This window comes from Musa acuminata, chromosome BXJ2-1 (genome assembly GCF_036884655.1).
Source record: "Musa acuminata AAA Group cultivar baxijiao chromosome BXJ2-1, Cavendish_Baxijiao_AAA, whole genome shotgun sequence".
In the NCBI taxonomy this organism is placed as follows: Eukaryota; Viridiplantae; Streptophyta; class Magnoliopsida; order Zingiberales; family Musaceae; genus Musa; species Musa acuminata.
The window spans coordinates 25056114-25071027 of NC_088338.1; the positions used below are offsets into that span (position 1 = coordinate 25056114).

At 45.3% G+C, this 14914-nt stretch overlaps 5 non-coding genes and 6 pseudogenes across 5 annotated transcripts; all 11 read left to right on the forward strand.

The window, feature by feature from the left end:
- The first annotated feature begins 5388 nt into the window (after window positions 1–5388).
- On the forward strand, window positions 5389–5507 carry LOC135602390 (5S ribosomal RNA; annotated as a pseudogene).
- A 350-nt stretch (window positions 5508–5857) lies between these two features.
- LOC135601448 (5S ribosomal RNA) lies at window positions 5858–5976 on the forward strand. Its single transcript, XR_010483741.1, has one exon. It is a non-coding gene; the product is annotated as a 5S ribosomal RNA (ribosomal RNA).
- A 350-nt stretch (window positions 5977–6326) lies between these two features.
- Window positions 6327–6445, forward strand: LOC135601620 (5S ribosomal RNA; annotated as a pseudogene).
- Window positions 6446–6795: 350 nt separating this feature from the next.
- Window positions 6796–6914, forward strand: LOC135601449 (5S ribosomal RNA). The gene has a single exon (XR_010483742.1). It is a non-coding gene; the product is annotated as a 5S ribosomal RNA (ribosomal RNA).
- Window positions 6915–11798: 4884 nt separating this feature from the next.
- Window positions 11799–11917, forward strand: LOC135601450 (5S ribosomal RNA). The gene has a single exon (XR_010483743.1). It is a non-coding gene; the product is annotated as a 5S ribosomal RNA (ribosomal RNA).
- Window positions 11918–12267: 350 nt separating this feature from the next.
- LOC135603634 (5S ribosomal RNA) lies at window positions 12268–12386 on the forward strand (annotated as a pseudogene).
- Window positions 12387–12736: 350 nt separating this feature from the next.
- LOC135602219 (5S ribosomal RNA) lies at window positions 12737–12855 on the forward strand (annotated as a pseudogene).
- Window positions 12856–13205: 350 nt separating this feature from the next.
- Window positions 13206–13324, forward strand: LOC135602744 (5S ribosomal RNA; annotated as a pseudogene).
- Window positions 13325–13674: 350 nt separating this feature from the next.
- On the forward strand, window positions 13675–13793 carry LOC135601451 (5S ribosomal RNA). The gene has a single exon (XR_010483744.1). It is a non-coding gene; the product is annotated as a 5S ribosomal RNA (ribosomal RNA).
- Window positions 13794–14143: 350 nt separating this feature from the next.
- Window positions 14144–14262, forward strand: LOC135601453 (5S ribosomal RNA). Its single transcript, XR_010483746.1, has one exon. It is a non-coding gene; the product is annotated as a 5S ribosomal RNA (ribosomal RNA).
- A 350-nt stretch (window positions 14263–14612) lies between these two features.
- On the forward strand, window positions 14613–14731 carry LOC135603120 (5S ribosomal RNA; annotated as a pseudogene).
- Window positions 14732–14914: the final 183 nt, after the last annotated feature.

Genomic DNA, 14914 nt, shown 5'->3' on the forward strand with positions numbered 1-14914 from the left:
AGTTAGGGTTTAGAAGCCCTATAAATAGCCATGTATTCCTCCTCTTTTCTCAAGCAATAGATGAATCTTTTCTGCAGCCTTTGAGCAGCAACTTGGAGGGAGGAACCCCTATAGAGTTCCAAGGAGGCCGATCCCCTAAAGAGATCAACCCCAAGTTTAGAATCTGCAAGGGTTCTAACAACTAGTCAATCTTCTTTTTAACTCTTGAAAGCTTTGCTCACAATCATCACCCCATACAAATTTTATATTCTTCTTAGTGAGTTTGGTGAGAGGTTGAGCAATTCGAGAAAATTCCTCCACAAATCTCCTGTAATAACCTGCCATGCCCAAGAAACTTCTAACCTCTGTTACATTTGTTGGTACTTCCCATTCAACTACAGCTTCTATTTTCCTTGGATCAACAGATATGCCCTTCCCTGAAATCACATGGCCTAAGAAAGCAACTTCATTCAACCAAAATTCACATTTGCTGAACTTCGCATACAACTTCTTTTCTCTTAGTATGGACAGCACATCTCTCAAGTGTTCCTCATGCTCCTGATTACTCTTTGAATACACCAATATGTCATCAATAAATACAATTACACAGATATCCAAGAGCGGTTGAAATATCCTATTCATTAGTTCCATAAAAGCTGCAGGGGCATTTGTCAAACCAAAAGGCATTACCAAGAATTCATAATGACCATATCGAGTTCTGAAAGCTGTTTTTGAAATATCCTCCTCCTTGATCTTTAACTGATAGTAACCTGACCTCAGGTCAATCTTAGAGAATACTTGTTCACCCTGCAGTTGATCAAACAAATCATCAATTCTAGGTATGGGATATTTGTTTTTGATGGTCACCTGATTCAACTGTCTATAATCAATACAAAGCCTCAATGTTCCATCCTTCTTCTTCACTAATAGTACCGGAGCACCCCATGGGGACACACTGGGTCGTATGAAACCCTTATCTAATAATTCTTGTATTTGCTTCTTTAATTCTTCTAGCTCAAGTGGTGCCATTCTGTAGGGAGGCTTAGATATTGGGGTGGTACTGGGGACTAGATCAATAGCAAATTCACCCTCTCTATCTAGAGGTAAACCAGGCAAGTCGTCTGGAAATACATCAGGGAATTCTTTGACCACTGAAATTTCATCTAGGTGGGTTTCCTGATTTGAATGCTCCTTTACACACACCATATAACAAAAACAACCTTTCTGCATAAGATGATAAGCTTGAAGTGCGGATATTAAGCAAGGAGGCAAATCATGCTTAATGCCCTCAAAGAAAAATATAGGCTGATCTGGTATGCAGAAAGTAATTATTTTTTTGTAACAATCAATACTAGCATGATGAGAAGATAACCAATCCATGCCAAGTATAATATCAAAGCCCTGGATCTCTAGGAGAATCAAATCAGCAAGGAATTCGTGGTCTCCAATAGAGATCAAACAAGATGGGTAGACCAAGTTTGTTGCCAATGAATCTCCAACAGCAGTTGTTACATATAACATATAATCCAGGGGTTTAGGTGGAATATCCAAGTGGCAAGCAAAGTACTTTGAAACAAACGATAAGTTGGAGCCGGGATCAAACAAAACTTTTGCATTTCTTTTAGAAACATGAAGAATACCTTCCACCACTGATTTAGAAGCTCTAGAATCTTGTTCAGTGATAGCGTATACTCTAGCATGGGCTGAGGGTCTAGAAGACAGTGGCTCTCTTTTCCTGTTCAGTGGGCAATCTTTTATTTGATGACCTAGCTTTCCACAACTAAAACATGCTCCAGTCACCCAAAAACACCGACTTGTCTCATGATTTAATCCGCATTTTTCACATAACTGAGTCCTCCCCCATGGTTTCCTTTTCTCAAATCCAGATGTCTTAAACCTCTTGTTACTATCTTCATATTCATTTTCTCTCCTGCTTTTGCTAGTAAATTTGTCCCTTTGGTTCTTGCCAATGATTTCTTGAATTTCCTCCATGTCTCTTTCAATTTTCAAAGCTCTTTCTACCGTATCAGCATATGTTTGTAATTTCAAAGCTGACATTCGGCCTCTTATTGCTGGCCATAACCCCTTTCACGCGTGATACCACTCAATAAGAAATAGAATATGCTCTGTTGTTGTTGCATCACTTGTGCCATAGTCTCCAAAGTCCGCATAATACCACTCAATTGATCAGTAGTAGATGCAATAGGAGAACCAGATGATCTCGTCATCCTTGCTTCCTAAAACATCAAAAGAACATTTTCTTTGATCAATCTCTAATGACAGTCAATAAACCTCAAATAAAGATAATATTCTTAGTGATTCTCAAATCATGCTCTGATACCACCTCTGTCACGCCCCTAAAAATATCCATGATATTTAAAATTTTTCGTCACAACTAACCCAGGATCCAAACACACATTTGAGGTCACTAAGAAAACATTCAGATCAAAAATTTCACTTCTATAATCTACCAATTCATAACCCTGTGCAATTCATAAACATAGCACACATCACTCGATAATTCATACAATCTGAACTCGACTCATCAAAATAAAAACCACAATATAAATCCACATGTGGGGAAATCTATGCAGTCACCACAATCATCGATTCACCATGAGTTCATATCATTACACGAATTTAATTTAACATTCCAAAACCCTATACATGAGGGATCCTTTAACTTACACAAAATCCACAGGTTTAGATTCATAGTCACATTTCATCAGATGCAAGGTAGCTTATACACAACTACATATATGCTAACAAAAGTTCTGCCCAACGTCTTCTAAACTTTCCACTGCCTCAGCCCATTCTTAACATTTAAGCAAGCGATATGCTATCCTGAAAAATTTATCAACAAACGGGGTGAGCATAAAGAGCTCAGCAAGTGACTAACATATCCATAATCAAAATAGTACAATTTCGAAATAGATACAGTTTCAAAACACAAAGCAGAATATACGATTTCGTAGACATAATATCCTTAGGAGCAGAATCACAATTGTCCTTTTAATCATATATATTTGGTTCCTGACAGATGGGGCATAGAGTAATTGGAGCATATCAGAAACAAAGGAAACATATCGGAGCTTATCAATGGCATATAAAATGTTCCGAAACATATCAACAGCATATGGAACATTACGAAGCAAAATCAACAGTGAATGAAGCATTTCAGAGCATATCAAACTCATATGTCGTACAGAAGCTCAAACGTCATCCTTGACGTTGCAATCATATCATACTTATCCAGAGCATGAACAGAAATAACTCACCAAAACTCTGGATGTCATATCAAACATATAGAGGGTGTAGTGGGATCTCAGTCAGAATGTGATTCATCCATTTCTGAATGACCACCTGACAAAAGTCTCCCACGTCTGGGAGCTCCATCCACCCACGTCTAGGTGAAGTCAAAGGGGCCGGCAGAGCATCGTAGGCTCTAAGCAATATCCCACAAAGCGGGACCCCACAAAGCGGGCAAATAAGCGCATACCAGAATATCCCACAAAGCGGGACCCCACAAAGCGGGCAAATCAGCGCATACCCTTTACCATTTCTGGCAAAGGTCCAGACAATCCCACACACCAGAGTACAAGAAGGCAGTTTCAACAATAAGTAGCATATAACGGAAGCACACGCGGAACAACCAAACGTACATGTGCCTTTTCAAAAGCAATGTGATGCAAGGAACAAATTTCTCACAAAAGTATTCATTTTAGGAAAGAAATAAAAGCAAGAGTGTACAGGGATTCCAAGCAATCATAATCAACTCAATTCCAATAAGAAGATTAGGCGAATTCAAGTATCCAAAGGAAATGGAACAGAATACGCGAAATCGACCAAAGCTCGATTTCGGACAGAATTCCAGTGGCACATCAAACAAATATTTCAGAATAACAATTATGCTCCAATACCCACAAGAAGGCTATGGTCAAACCATATATCAATCTATATTCGGATGGAACAGATTTCATATGAAACAGGGCTCCCAACACAGAGTTACCTCTGATTTGGTAACACAAGGTCAAAATCACAATCACTGTTTTGCGGAATTTATAGGGTCGGATTCAACAGACGATAGGGTGGGCAATTGAACTCCAAAATTTTCAAACTATATGTCAAAAGAGAGAATTTCAAGTCTAGTTTCAAATAAAATCAGTTTCGTACAAATCAGAATTTTCAACAGGGAGTTATAGGCGTTTTAGTATCGAAAGGTCAGAAATCTTGAACTCTGTTTTACAGCGTCTATAGGCTCTTTTGAAACAAATTTTTGGGTAAGTATTCGGTGTCCAAAATCTACAAAATCGGTGTCAAAAGAAATACATATGAGTCTAATTTCAAACAAAAATAGTTCCTGCCTGAATTCTCATTCTGTATTAAAACTTATAGCCGAAACAGTGCTTAGGGGTCAGTTTACCGAAAAACTTTCAGAATCCATGGTTTTATGTCCAAAGAAAGACATATCAGTTTCTAAATAGAAATCTTCCAATTTATTTTGAATCAACATAAAAACAGAGTCTAATACTTCTGTAGGATGGGGTTAGAACACTTGCCTTTGGAAATTTTGACCCGAAATGACAAGATTAAAGCAAGAACCCTAAAAGCCCCAATTTTCTTTCTCTTCTTCCTCTTCTTCTTCTTCTTCTTCTTCTTCTTCTTTCTTTCTTTCTTTCCCTGATCACCCACGAGCTGCCTCCTCTGCTTCCTTAACAACGAAGGTAGAGAGGCTTAAGCGGTGGAATTTGTCATTTGGTGTATTTTGCAGTTTAGTCCTTGTTTTTATCATATTCACGATCAGGTCCTTAGGGTTTACATATAGGTCCTCAGATTCTTTCTTTTTTTTTTTTTTTTTTGAACAGATCTCCCAAATCTTCAAAATAAGATACCTCTGATTCATACTCTATTTCTTTTGTCAATTAAAATAGATGCTTACATTATCACCAAAAATTTATACGAACATTCGGAAATGAGGGGTGTTATAGAAGTTAAGCGTGCTTGGGCCAGAGTAGTACTACGATGGGTGACCCCCTGGGAAGTCCTCGTGTTGCACTCCTTTTTGCATCCCGGGATACGAAACATCTCCCGTAGAGCTCCGAGACGATTGTTTTGGGGCTGGAAATTTGCTGTGACCGCTACGCAGTCAGTATCGAGGGGCTCCGAGAGAGCTATCCGGATTGGGGTCGCAATAGCGATTCCGAGATCGTTCTAGAAAGTGCCGATGGTTTCGGCACGCGCTTGCCGTGACCGATACGCAGTCGTCGGGCTAGGGCTCGGAGAGAGCTTGCAATAGGGATTTCGTGAACGTTCGAGAAAGTGACGACGGTTTCGCAACGGGGAAGAGGCTCCGGACGTTGATGCGCTGACCGCGACGTGCACATAGGCGAGGGACGAAGCTCGCGAAACGGGTGCGATAATGGCAGCACTAAATCATCGGATCCCATCAAAACACCGAAGTTAAGCGTGCTTGGGCCAGAGTAGTACTACGATGGGTGACCCCCTGGGAAGTCCTCGTGTTGCACTCCTTTTTGCATCCCGGGATACGAAACATCTCCCGTAGAGCTCCGAGACGATTGTTTTGGGGCTGGAAATTTGCTGTAACCGCTACGCAGTCAGTATCGAGGGGCTCCGAGAGAGCTTTCCGGATTGGGGTCGCAATAGCGATTCCGAGATCGTTCTAGAAAGTGCCGATGGTTTCGGCACGCGCTTGCCGTGACCGATACGCAGTCGTCGGGCTAGGGCTCGGAGAGAGCTTGCAATAGGGATTTCGTGAACGTTCGAGAAAGCGACGACGGTTTCGCAACGGGCAAGAGGCTCCGGACGTTGATGCGCTGACCGCGACGTGCACATAGGCGAGGGATGAAGCTCGCGAAACGGGTGCGATAATGGCAGCACTAAATCACCGGATCCCATCAAAACACCGAAGTTAAGCGTGCTTGGGCCAGAGTAGTACTACGATGGGTGACCCCCTGGGAAGTCCTCGTGTTGCACTCCTTTTTGCATCCCGGGATACGAAACATCTCCCGTAGAGCTCCGAGACGATTGTTTTGGGGCTGGAAATTTGCTGTGACCGCTACGCTGTCAGTATCGAGGGGCTCCGAGAGAGCTTTCCGGATTGGGGTCGCAATAGCGATTCCGAGATCGTTCTAGAAAGTGCCGATGGTTTCGGCACGCGCTTGCCGTGACCGATACGCAGTCGTCGGGCTAGGGCTCGGAGAGAGCTTGTAATAGGGATTTCGTGAACGTTCGAGAAAGCGACGACGGTTTCGCAACGGGCAAGAGGCTCCGGACGTTGATGCGCTGACCGCGACGTGCACATAGGCGAGGGACGAAGCTCGCGAAACGGGTGCGATAATGGCAGCACTAAATCACCGGATCCCATCAAAACACCGAAGTTAAGCGTGCTTGGGCCAGAGTAGTACTACGATGGGTGACCCCCTGGGAAATCCTCGTATTGCACTCCTTTTTGCATCCCGGGATACGAAACATCTCCCGTAGAGCTCCGAGACGATTGTTTTGGGGCTGGAAATTTGCTGTGACCGCTACGCAGTCAGTATCGAGGGGCTCCGAGAGAGCTTTCCGGATTGGGGTCGCAATAGCGATTCCGAGATCGTTCTAGAAAGTGCCGATGGTTTCGGCACGCGCTTGCCGTGACCGATACACAGTCGTCGGGCTAGGGCTCGGAGAGAGCTTGCAATAGGGATTTCGTGAACGTTCGAGAAAGCGACGACGGTTTCGCGACGGGCAAGAGGCTCCGGACGTGGATGCGCTGACCGCGACGTGCACATAGGCGAGGGACGAAGCTCGCGAAACGGGTGCGATAATGGCAGCACTAAATCACCGGATCCCATCAAAACACCGAAGTTAAGCGTGCTTGGGCCAGAGTAGTACTACGATGGGTGACCCCCTGGGAAGTCCTCGTGTTGCACTCCTTTTTGCATCCCGGGATACGAAACATCTTCCATAGAGCTCCGAGACGATTGTTTTGGGGCTAGAAATTTGCTGTGACCGCTACGCAGTCAGTATCGAGGGGCTCCGAGAGAGCTTTCCGGATTGGGGTCGTAATAGCGATTCCGAGATCGTTCTAGAAAGTGCCGATGGTTTCGGCACGCGCTTGCCGTGACCGATACGCAGTCGTCGGGCTAGTGCTCGGAGAGAGCTTGCAATAGGGATTTCGTGAACGTTCGAGAAAGCGACGACGGTTTCGCGACGGGCAAGAGGCTCCGGACGTTGATGCGCTGACCGCGACGTGCACATAGGCGAGGGACGAAGCTCGCGAAACGGGTGCGATAATGGCATCACTAAATCACCAGATCCCATCAAAACATCGAAGTTGTCACGCCCCTAAAAATATCCATGATATTTAAAATTTTTCGTCACAACTAACCCAGGATCCAAACACACATTTGAGGTTACTAAGAAAACATTCAGATCAAAAATTTCACTTCTATAATCTACCAATTCATAACCCTGTGCAATTCATAAACATAGCACACATCACTCGATAATTCATACAATCTGAACTCGACTCATCAAAATAAAAACCACAATATAAATCCACATGTGGGGAAATCTATGCAGTCACCACAATCATCGATTCACCATGAGTTCATATCATTACACGAATTTAATTTAACATTCCAAAACCCTATACATGAGGGATCCTTTAACTTACACAAAATCCACAGGTTTAGATTCATAGTCACATTTCATCAGATGCAAGGTAGCTTATACACAACTACATATATGCTAACAAAAGTTCTGCCCAACGTCTTCTAAACTTTCCACTACCTCAGCCCATTCTTAACATTTAAGCAAGCGATACGCTATCCTGAAAAATTTATCAACAAACGGGGTGAGCATAAAGAGCTCAGCAAGTGACTAACATATCCATAATCAAAATAGTACAATTTCGAAATAGATACAGTTTCAAAACACAAAGCAGAATATACGATTTCGTAGACATAATATCCTTAGGAGCAGAATCACAATTGTCCTTTTAATCATATATATTTGGTTCCTGACAGATGGGGCATAGAGTAATTGGAGCATATCAGAAACAAAGGAAACATATCGGAGCTTATCAATGGCATATAAAATGTTCCGAAACATATCAACAGCATATGGAACATTACGAAGCAAAATCAACAGTGAATGAAGCATTTCAGAGCATATCAAACTCATATGTCGTACAGAAGCTCAAACGTCATCCTTGACGTTGCAATCATATCATACTTATCCAGAGCATGAACAGAAATAACTCACCAAAACTCTGGATGTCATATCAAACATATAGAGGGTGTAGTGGGATCTCAGTCAGAATGTGATTCATCCATTTCTGAATGACCACCTGACAAAAGTCTCCCACGTCTGGGAGCTCCATCCACCCACGTCTAGGTGAAGTCAAAGGGGCCGGCAGAGCATCGTAGGCTCTAAGCAATATCCCACAAAGCGGGACCCCACAAAGCGGGCAAATAAGCTCATACCAGAATATCCCACAAAGCGGGACCCCACAAAGCGGGCAAATCAGCGCATACCCTTTACCATTTCTGGCAAAGGTCCAGACAATCCCACACACCAGAGTACAAGAAGGCAGTTTCAACAATAAGTAGCATATAACGGAAGCACACGCGGAACAACCAAACGTACATGTGCCTTTTCAAAAGCAATGTGATGCAAGGAACAAATCTCTCATAAAAGTATTCATTTTAGGAAAGAAATGGAAGCAAGAGTGTACAGGGATTCCAAGCAATCATAATCAACTCAATTCCAATAAGAAGATTAGGCGAATTCAAGTATCCAAAGGAAATGGAACAGAATACGCGAAATCGACCAAAGCTCGATTTCCGACAGAATTCCAGTGGCACATCAAACAAATATTTCAGAATAACAATTATGCTCCAATTCCTACAAGAATTGGTAATGATATCCGAACAGCAAGCTTACTATTTAGGAAGTTAGTAGTACTGCCCGTGTCGATGAGAACAGTGATTGGTTGTTGTTTGAGAAGGCCTCCAATTTTCATCGTTTGCGGGTTTGAGTAGCTAGCTAGTGTATGTACTGTAACTTCGGTCGGTTGTGGCTCTTCTTCTGCATCTTTTTCTTCATGTTCAAAGCTCTCTTTTAGATGTTCAATGACCTCTTCTTCTATCGGTTCAATCATAAGAAGTCCTCCTTTACTACAGCGATGCTCACGGCTCCACGGCTCGTCACAATGCCAACATAACCCCTTCGCATATCGCTCCCGAAGCTCTTCTCCTGTTAACCTCTTTGGTGCAGGGACTTGGTCGACAGTAGGGGGGGCTGAGGGCTTCAATATTACTGGTTGAGGAGTGACCCTAGTCCTCCGAGCTTCATGGTTCAATTGCTCCTCTTGATGTCGTGCGAAAGAGATGGCTGCCATAAGCGTGTACGGTTGTCGCGCTTTAACTTCTCCTCGGATCTCCGGCTTCAAGCCCTCAATGAAGGTCCTCAATAGCTGTTTTTGAGACCAATCATGATTTTGATTAGATAACCTTTCAAACCTGGTTTGGTACTCCTGAATGGTGGAGGTTTGTCGGATCTTTGCTAGTTGTTCGTCAATATTCTCGTAATCGGTTGGTCTGAAGCGAATCAGCAGTTCTTCTTTGAATTGTCGCCATGAAAGGACTCCATAAGTATGTTCAAACCAGTCAAACCACTGAATAGCATCCCCTTCAAGATGTATAGCTGCAATTTTCACCATAGATACATCCGCGGTTTTGTGGTACCGAAAATATCGCTCCGCGTGCGAAATCCAACCAATCGGGTCTCCTTCTTCCCATCTAGGGAAGTCCACTCTCATGCATGGATAGTTGGGGTTGGTCATAGAGCTTCCCCTCTCTTGGAAGTCATCTCTTCGGGCTTGGTGTGATTGGGCAAAGCTCTCTCCTTGATATGATTTCTTCGGGCTTAGTGGTCGGCCCAATCTGAGTTCGGTAAAGAGCGTCCGAATCTTATCCTCCATTCGTGCCTCCAAGGCTTCGAATTTAGCATTGATTGCCTCCTTAGATGCCATAGTATATGGCCCCAAATCAATGATGTTAAGATCTCTCTTTTGCTGTTGTCAGGTTAAAGGCATGTATAGGTTGAGAGAAGTGATGGTCGAAAAGGTTGGTGGATCGGTGGATGTAGGCTATGATTTAGGCTTGTTTTGGGTGCAGTTTGAGGGTGTGGTTTGGTAGAGTTTTAGGGCTGTGGATGAAAGTTTTGGATCTGTGGTAGATGGTAGCAAAGGTTTGACAGAAATCCGTGGAAGTTGCAGCAAGTATGTGCTGTCTTGTAAGAGTAGAATTGTCGTCGAAGAAACAACGGTTTCTCGACGTAATTTCCACCAAAAACTTAAGAGAATTGAGGAGGGAATTGATAGCAAAATCACAGTTTATATGACAGCAAGGATATCTAATTTAATCAAGAAAATTTCGGCAGTATAACAGCAAAGAAATAGGTGCAAGTTGCAATTGCAGAATTATCGTCGAAAAATTTCAGCGGGTTGCGATGAAAATTTGCAGCAATATAAAATCATTTTTAGAGATGAATTTCTTAATAGATAAATCTTAGATGGAATCCAAGATGATATATGAAGTCTATAAGAAATTTCATTCAAAAAAGATTGCAAATAGATGGGTTAAGGCAACGATATGCAGCTGAAATTTTCTGCAGCATAGATTTTCAAGTGCAGCAGATTGGACGTAAAAGATCAGTAGTTTATATTGAGAATTTTTCAATGAAACCAAAGGGAAATCTACTGTTAGGAAGTGTCAAAGATGTCATAAAAATTTCGTAGAAATTTGGATAGAAAAAGCACAGTAGCAAGATCAAACAGATGGTGCTATGCGGCTTGAATTCTGCAATTCAAGTGCAGCAGATTGGACATAAAAGATCAGTAGTTTATATTGAGAATTTTTTGATGAAACCAAAAGGAAATCCACTGTTAAGAAGTGTCAAAGATGTCATAAAAATTTCGTAGAAATTTGGATAGAAAAAGCACAGTAGCAAGATCAAATAGATGGTGCTATGCGGCTGGAATTCTGCAATGTATCTTTCGTCGTAGAGATGAAAACTTTGTGACGAAAAGTTTATGCAGCAATATAGGAACGATTTTTTTTTTTTTTTGGATTTTCGAATAAGGATAACTAAATTGCAGCAGCAGTAAGGTAGGAAACCAGAACCTGTTGCAATTCACGGGGAGATCAAAGGATGATCCGTGGTGCTGGAGATGATGGCGGAATTCGGTGACGATCTTTTAAGCAATTGTGGGAATTGCTTTGGATGGTTGTGGAGGGTTGATGGATGGCTGTGAAAGGGCAGCGAGACGCCAAGAACGCTACTCTGATACCAGGTGTTAGAACCCTTGCAGATTCTAAACTTGGGGTTGATCTCTTTAGGGGATCGGCCTCCTTGGAACTCTATAGGGGTTCCTCCCTCCAAGTTGCTGCTCAAAGGCTGCAGAAAAGATTCATCTATTGCTTATTAAAAGAGAAGGAATACATGGCTATTTATAGGGCTTCTAAACCCTAACTCCTAATAGGACTCCTACTTAAGACTCTTACTTCTAACCAACTCCTAATAGGACTCCTACTCAAGACTCCTATTCCCTTACAACTCCTAATTCTTCTCCAAGAAAAAACCTCATACATGAATGCCCCTCACAATTAGGACTCTCCTAGCTAGAGTCCTAACAGAATGCCCCTCTCAATTAGGACTCTCCTAGCTAGAGTCCTAACATTTTTACATGATTGTCCCTCTCAATTAGGACTCTCCAAGCTAGAGTCCTAACAGGACGAAGCTTGCGAAACGGGTGCGATAATGGCAGCACTAAATCACCGGATCCCATCAAAACACCGAAGTTAAGCGTGCTTGGGCCAGAGTAGTACTACGATGGGTGACCCCCTGGGAAGTCCTCGTGTTGCACTCCTTTTTGCATCCCGGTATACGAAACATCTCCCGTAGAGCTCCGAGACGATTGTTTTGGGGCCGGAAATTTGCTGTGACCGCTACGCAGTCAGTATCGAGGGGCTCCGAGAGAGCTTTCCGGATTGGGGTCGCAATAGCGATTCCGAGATCGTTCTAGAAAGTGCCGATGGTTTCGGCACGCGCTTGCCGTGACCGATACGCAGTCGTCAGGCTAGGGCTCGGAGAGAGCTTGCAATAGGGATTTCGTGAACGTTCGAGAAAGCGACGACGGTTTCGCGACGGGCAAGAGGCTCCGGACGTGGATGCGCTGACCGCGACGTGCACATAGGCGAGGGACGAAGCTCGCGAAACGGGTGCGATAATGGCAGCACTAAATCATCGGATCCCATCAAAACACCGAAGTTATGCGTGCTTGGGCCAGAGTAGTACTACGATGGGTGACCCCCTGGGAAGTCCTCGTGTTGCACTCCTTTTTGCATCCCGGGATACGAAACATCTCCAATAGAGCTCCGAGACGATTGTTTTGGGGCTGGAAATTTGCTGTGACCGCTACGCAGTCAGTATCGAGGGGCTCCGAGAGAGCTTTCCGGATTGGGGTCGCAATAGCGATTCCGAGATCGTTCTAGAAAGTGCCGATGGTTTCGGCACGCGCTTGCCATGACCGATACGCAGTCGTCGGGCTAGGGCTCGGAGAGAGCTTGCAATAGGGATTTCGTGAATGTTCGAGAAAGCGACGACGGTTTCGCGACGGGCAAGAGGCTCCGGACATTGATGCGCTGACCGCGACGTGCACATAGGCGAGGGACGAAGCTCGCGAAACGGTTGCGATAATGGCAGCACTAAATCACCGGATCCCATCAAAACACCGAAGTTAAGCGTGCTTGGGCCAGAGTAGTACTACGATGGGTGACCCCCTGGGAAGTCCTCGTGTTGCACTCCTTTTTGCATCCCGGGATACGAAACATCTCCCGTAGAGCTCCGAGACGATTGTTTTGGGGCTGGAAATTTGCTGTGACCGCTACGCAGTCAGTATCGAGGGGCTCCGAGAGAGCTTTACGGATTGGGGTCGCAATAGCGATTCTGAGATCGTTCTAGAAAGTGCCGATGGTTTCGGCACGCGCTTGCCATGACCGATACGCAGTCGTCGGGCTAGGGCTCGGAGAGAGCTTGCAATAGGGATTTCGTGAACGTTCGAGAAAGCGACGACGGTTTCGCAACGGGCAAGAGGCTCCGGACGTTGATGCGCTGACCGCGACGTGCACATAGGCGAGGGACGAAGCTCGCGAAACGGGTGCGATAATGGCAGCACTAAATCACCGGATCCTATCAAAACACCGAAGTTAAGCGTGCTTGGGCCAGAGTAGTACTACGATGGGTGACCCCTTGGGAAGTCCTCGTGTTGCACTCCTTTTTGCATCCCGGGATACGAAACATCTCCCGAAGAGCTCCGAGACGATTGTTTTGGGGCCGGAAATTTGCTGTGACCGCTACACAGTCAGTATCGAGGGGCTCCGAGAGAGCTTTCCGGATTGGGGTCGCAATAGCGATTCCGAGATCGTTCTAGAAAGTGCCGATGGTTTCGGCACGCGCTTGCCGTGACCGATACGCAGTCGTCGGGCTAGGGCTCGGAGAGAGCTTGCAATAGGGATTTCGTGAACGTTCGAGAAAGCGACGACGGTTTCGAAACGGGCAAAAGGCTCCGGACGTTGATGCGCTGACCGCGACGTACACATAGGCGAGGGACGAAGCTCGCGAAACGGGTGCGATAATGGCAGCACTAAATCACCGGATCCCATCAAAACACCGAAGTTAAGCGTGCTTGGGCCAGAGTAGTACTACGATGGGTGACCCCCTGGGAAGTCCTCGTGTTGCACTCCTTTTTGCATCCCGGGATACGAAACATCTCCGGTAGAGCTCCGAGACGATTGTTTTGGGGCTGGAAATTTGCTGTGACCGCTACGCAGTCAGTATCGAGGGGCTCCGAGAGAGCTTTCCGGATTGGGGTCGCAATAGCGATTCCGAGATCGTTCTAGAAAGTGCCGATGGTTTCGGCACGCGCTTGCCATGACCGATACGCAGTCGTCGGGCTAGGGCTCGGAGAGAGCTTGCAATAGGGATTTCGTGAATGTTCGAGAAAGCGACGACAGTTTCGCGACGGTCAAGAGGCTCCGGACGTTGATGCGCTGACCGCGACGTGCACATAGGCGAGGGACGAAGCTCGCGAAACGGGTGCGATAATGGCAGCACTAAATCACCGGATCCCATCAAAACACCGAAGTTAAGCGTGCTTGGGCCAGAGTAGTACTACGATGGGTGACCCCCTGGGAAGTCCTCGTGTTGCACTCCTTTTTGCATCCCGGGATACGAAACATCTCCCGTAGAGCTCCGAGACGATTGTTTTGGGGCTGGAAATTTGCTGTGACCGCTACGCAGTCAGTATCGAGGGGCTCCAAGAGAGCTTTCCGGATTGGGGTCGCAATAGCGATTCCGAGATCGTTCTAGAAAGTGCCGATGGTTTCGGCACGCGCTTGCCATGACCGATACGCAGTCGTCGGGCTAGGGCTCGGAGAGAGCTTGCAATAGGGATTTCGTGAATGTTCGAGAAAGCGACGACGGTTTCGCGACGGGCAAGAGGCTCCGGACGTTGATGCGCTGACCGCGACGTGCACATAGGCGAGGGACGAAGCTCGCGAAACGGGTGCGATAATGGCAGCACTAAATCACCAGATCCCATCAAAACACCAAAGTTAAGCGTGCTTGGGCCAGAGTAGTACTACGATGGGTGACCCCCTGGGAAGTCCTCGTGTTGCACTCCTTTTTGCATCCCGGGATACGAAACATCTCCCGTAGAGCTCCGAGACGATTGTTTTGGGGCCGGAAATTTGCTGTGACCGCTACGCAGTCAGTATCGAGGGGCTCCGAGAGAGCTTTCCGGATTGGGGTCGCAATAGCGATTCCGAGATCGTTCTAGAAAGTGCCGATGGTTTCGGCACGCGCT